Here is a 6,064-nt window from a genome sequence, read left to right on the forward strand (position 1 = left end):
GAACATTGATAATATAAACCGATATTTGGCCATCGACTATTTCAAGGAATTTAGACATTTCAAAAGGTTTTGGTATTGTTTACTTTTGTCTATATAAGCACCGTGAGAAATATCATTGCTGTGTTTATGCTATTATGTAGGTATAATATATATACATGTATTAATAATGAAGTGCGTCGGAAAAAATTCCATCGTTAATCCATTTTATTTTTCAACGGAGTTTTAAGTGCTCGAGTCTTAATTATATGAGGGTTCAAACCTTCTTTAATTTAACTATTGAATTGGATAAAAAAAAAGTTATTTTTTAATCGAATTAAGCCCTCCTTTGAAATAGCCTTATAGTACATATAGATTGGCTGCACCTAACCTATTTTTTATATTCAACTCGTGTACCCGCTCTAGAAAGTGGAAACTTGCTGTAATAATTTGGCTTCTGTTAATAAAACGTCGCTAGAAATCATGATGCTTCCTCGCTATAAGAACGTATAGCTATTGCAGCAGGGAATTAAAAAAAAGCAATTAATATAATATACTAATATTAGTAATATTTAACACCATTTGATCTTGCGCCTCTGTAAAAGACGAATATTGGATCACTCATACTCGTGCCACAGTTGGTTTTGCATAACTTATTATGCGAACCTGCATTTAAATAAATGATTGTACCTAGGTACCGAGCTCGCATAATATATCATATTGATACACACGCTATAATAAAATATGTAGTATATTATTTTATAATAATATTATACACTCGTTCAAGTGCGCCGCGATTCAAACTCATTACAATCCGTCGCTTTGGTATAATTTTTTTTTATCAAATCATTTAAAAAATAACACGATGGATGGACAAATATAATAACAACGCAATATTATATTATAAAATATATTATGCGTACCTACGGCCGCATTCCCGCGATTCGTTATTAATAATTGTCAGTTTTCGTTTTCTAAATATGTCCGTTTGGCGTCGTAACCCCCTCGCGCGAGCCACTTTGCCAAAGTGTTGAAACGCGCCGGCGGATGGCACGTTTATTATTATTATTATTAGTATTATCATCACGCCAGCCATTTATACACATACCATTATCGTAGTGTATTACACATGTATTTTTTTTTTCGATCTGAGAACGATTATAAGATTGTTATTCGCCATCGTTCCGCGGGAGTTCGCGATACCCTAGGTTCAGAATCCGATTATATAATATTAAATATGAAAATAAAATGAAACAAAAATATTAATAAATAAATAATAATAATAATAATAATAATAATAATAATACCAACGAGAAGAGAAACAAAAAAGAATAATAATATTATGTATAATACACAATTCTTTACACGAAATGTGTATAACAATATTATAATATGTGTATTTTTTCCACTGTTTTTTAAATAGACGCTAAACAGGCACACATATATACAGCTGCGGCGGCGGAGGAGCGTTGGATGCGTTCCAATTAACCTTTGACACATACACACACACACACCCGCACAAACACGCACACTCACTCGTCATCGAGCGATGGAATATGAGCGCGGAGGGGAGCCTTGAACTTGAACTACGTGGGTGTTGCAAACGAGACGGATTAAAAAAAATAAAATAAAAAAACCAACAGATATTTATTTATTTTTACTTTATATTTTATTTTTCTCTTCTCGCCACCACCGCCGCCGCCGCTGCCGCTATTGCTGCCCAATAAAATCTTATCGCGTTTCCGAATCGATTCGAATCATCATCGGTAAATCACAGCCAATTAAGATAAATTATAATATATGCAACCGCTACCTAATCATACGCGCGCTCGCTCGCTTATTTCACGCGTGCAGGAGGCCGAGACAAAGTCGAGTGCATATTTTTTTTCAGTCCATTATCTTATACCCGTATAAGTACATTTTCCAAATGTCCGCCAGCTCATATGGGTAGGTACTGCTGGTGCTGCAGGGTCGTATGGGTATGCATAAGGTACTCGCCAATTAGCCAATAATTATTATTGCGCAAGCCGGTTCAATTTTTTTAAAGGTAAATGTGTCTATACACTCACTTGGTCACACGACGTTTGTCTATTTTAATTGAGAAAGAGGGTTTTTCCAACTTTTTCGTGTACTTGGACAACATTAGGTACGTTACGTATAGCTAGGTACTCATTTTCATTATTCTTATAATATTATTATCGTACATCTAATTTTCAACTATTGTTTTTCATTCTAGCTTAGGATCATGTATTTTTAGAGCATGCATTACATTTTTTTTTAAACTAAATTTTTGATAGTCATTTAGTAGATCATTATTTACCAAGGTTCGAATTATTCCTTTAAAAAAAATGTGTTTGTTACTGTATATCCGTATATGTAGGTCATATATTATATTATTAAAGTCTTTAACAACAGAGATACTTTGGCAATATCTAGCCTCTATAGTTATAGTATTTTTCTGGTATTAAATTTTCATTATCACGTATTTTGTAGGTATCGGTAAACATGTTTACTTAAATTCTTTGTTTGTAAATATATTTTAAAAATGCAAAATTTTGATTTACCCGAAATAGACTTTTGAATCATTGGCGGACCACACGCCTTCGTTTTCTAAGACTTGCGGTGATGTGAGGTTGTCGCGTTGGTGCGTATAACTACAACCACTGATCATTTTATTACCAGTTAATCATAGGTAACGAAGTGTAAAACACCAAATGCCAGCTACTACCTAGTAATTACCATTTTCGATAATATTTTCAAATATCACCGTAACTGTTGTCACGCATCGTCCTCGAGTTATATACAATAATAATAATACATGTATACTCAAACAAATATTGACGTAGTAGGAATGTTTTACTTTAACAGCAGTGTCGTTATTATAATAATGTTGTATGATGTTTATCGGAGGGCGATAATATGCGCCGTGTACTGGATGATTTATGTTTACGATTATTATTATTATTATTATTATTATTAGTTTTTTTCGCGATAAATCAGATTCGAGCGCGGGGGTGGCGTGGGGGTTGTCCGCGTGCGTCCATGCGTGCGTAAAAGGCTTATTATTATTATTACGCGTCTCTACGGGGACGACGCCATCCTAGTGGCAATCGGCAAATTAGTCACCGGCGGGCGTTGTTATAATATTTTGGGTAATCGCGGGACCCTCGGGTTTCCAAAAATAACGTTGTTCCGGGGTGTAATGTACTGTGAGCATCTGGACTACATAGAGAAAAAAAACCGACGTTTTCATCGCGATGATGATATGACACTTTCAGATTTGCCTTTGACGTCTCTGTTGGACTCACAATAGCTGTTCTACACCGGGTGAACGCACACGAATTAGTGGCTCTGATATATTATATTATATTTATTGTGTTTACGATCATTTTCTAAATAATACTCTGTACATAGTTGTTTAGTATTTATTGATTATTATGTACGCGAAAACCAACACACGGCAGTGCAACGTTTTAAAAATAATATCCGTAAAAATAAATTATGATTTCCATCCTCGTTTATTCGGTCCTTATTGCAGTGCAGGAGGTTTTTCCTCAAACAGATATAACATAATTTTTTGTTTTTCACTCATTGTGCGTCGTTTCCTATATCGTAGCTGGTATCTCTACTGCAGCGGCCGTCCTGTTAGATGCATTTGCCATTTAATATAATATTTAAATATAAATCGCAGACCTTTTTTTTCAGCCAAAGCTTGTATTTATTTTTACGTCGAATGTTAAATAAAATAAAATAAATATAAATAAATAATAATAATATATATATAAATAAATAAATTTAAAAAAAAAAAACGTAAAACTCGCGGTAATGCAAATACTTTCGAGTGCACCTATAGCGCACCATCGGGTAGGTCACTGCAGTTGTAATAAAAAATATGCGTGTTAAATTTGAATTTAATCGCATGATAAATCATTGTACCTATACTAAAAAACTATTTTTAGCAAAGTAGACGGGTGCGAATCAGCATCTATTTCTAAAGATTGTTTATGTTATGTTAATATTATTATGATTACTTTAAACTCGGTAGGTTGAACTAGATTTTTCAATAGATATAGGCATAACTTATAACTCAATATGTGACACGAATCAACCGAATTAACTTAGTTAGGAACCTTGCATTACACGATCAAACTACATGACCATCAATCAAAAATGTCATCAGTACCTATATAAATCAGATTAAAAAAAAAACAAATATCATTGTATATAATATATATTTCACAAAGAGTCTGCTTATTATTTAATATTATGTCTAAGATCTGCCAATACAAATGGTTGAATACAAGTTTATATTAGGTAGGTTATTCCTTTTGAATATTACAACAGTAAACAAGTATATTTCTTAAATATTCCTGTTTTCCCACCGCTTTTAGACAATATAGTTTTTACTATTTCTTTGGGAAATAACTTGGAATAACGATTTAATACCAACTGGATGTGACATTTTCTACCTGCAGAAGCCATTCTCGAGTTGACGATAGGAACAAATTGTCTGTTTCAAAACTTGAAGACAGGCACTTAGGTGAAATGGAAACATGTTTCGCACGCATGTCCTAATATTATAATCCAATACATTCTTGTACATATTCCCATAACTTTGCTCTGAATCTAAAAGACCACTTCAGGTAACGGCCAGTATCATATAATGCATTCACCGTTTATTCGCAAATCAAAAATCTCAATACAATTTTAAACGCGTCAAAGATTGATGGCTTATTAAATTATTGACTATACCTAGGTGTATCTGTAGTTGCACCGTTGGTGCGGCGACGGCTCGTACCTGAGATGATGATTAAACGGGTTTAAGACTGACTAAATATTTTATTAAAAATATACGATATAATTAATAATATATCGCGTAATCGATCGGTGTTATTAGTGATTTCCGTGTAAAGTTTTCACAATGTATACATATCCCGTCGAACGGGTTTGCCATTTTCGGCATATTATTCAAATGACTCGGTCTCGGGTTAGGTATACTGTGAATAAACACACGCACACCAACACACACACACAAATTAGAAACCAATATGAATTGATATTCGGCAACAGTCTGTTATTAGACGCGCGCGGGCTAATCAGCGGCCAATCGTTAGAACAAGGCTGTGATATACATATATATATATATACATTATACACATACGTGTACTCGTATTTAGATAGAAAGATGCGTATATTATATAATACTGTTTACAGCATACGCATACACACACACTCCCATACACACATATGCATCACGCATAATATGTTTTAATAGGTCTTATCTGCGCAGGTAATAGCTCGTAATGACGCTTATTTTTTAAATGATCATCTGCGCGCGCACATCCTGCACCTATATACCAGCTATATATATATATATATATATATATATATATATAAGCAGACTCGCGTTTCTTCCCCGGTCTCGCAGCAACCTGAAGAATAATATAAGAATTTGCGATAAAATAGACTCATTAACCTCGCGCCAAGTGCTTTATTATTATAAGTCCGGTCGCGCCGGGTGTTGGGTCGTTGGGAGGTTAGACTCGTATCATTACAATATACAGGGTGGTGGCGGTGGAGCAGAATGGTTTTTGTTATTTTTTTTTTTTTTTTACGTTTTTCCCATCCTCGGACCGCAAAAACCGACACCTCTGACCTTTGTTGCGGTCGGTTCGTGGGTAATATTTATTTTTTTAATGGACTATCGGCCGCGGCGTCGTGAAAATGTGCGCACTATCGCGAACAGCACTGAAACGCAGGTAGGTACCTCATTATACAGCAATAAAACTGCATACTGCAGCAGCAGCGGAGTGTAAAACTTTTGTTTTACTGCCCATTATCGCAATAGCGCTGATGACCGCACAAATGGAAAAAAAAAAAAAAGTCACAAAATCAAAACACAAAAATCACATAGTATAGGTTAGGTCATTCTATAGGAATAGAAAAATTCAATTCTTTATTATAATATAATATATTTTATGTTATAACTTATCTTATTTTTATAAATTGTACTTATTAAGTACTACTACAAGTATACTACGCCATAGCGTATTTTCACGCGTAATAAATCACCACTTTGGAATCAACA

Source organism: Myzus persicae, unplaced genomic scaffold, assembly GCF_001856785.1.
Source record: "Myzus persicae strain clone G006 unplaced genomic scaffold, MPER_G0061.0, whole genome shotgun sequence".
In the NCBI taxonomy this organism is placed as follows: domain Eukaryota; kingdom Metazoa; phylum Arthropoda; class Insecta; order Hemiptera; family Aphididae; genus Myzus; species Myzus persicae.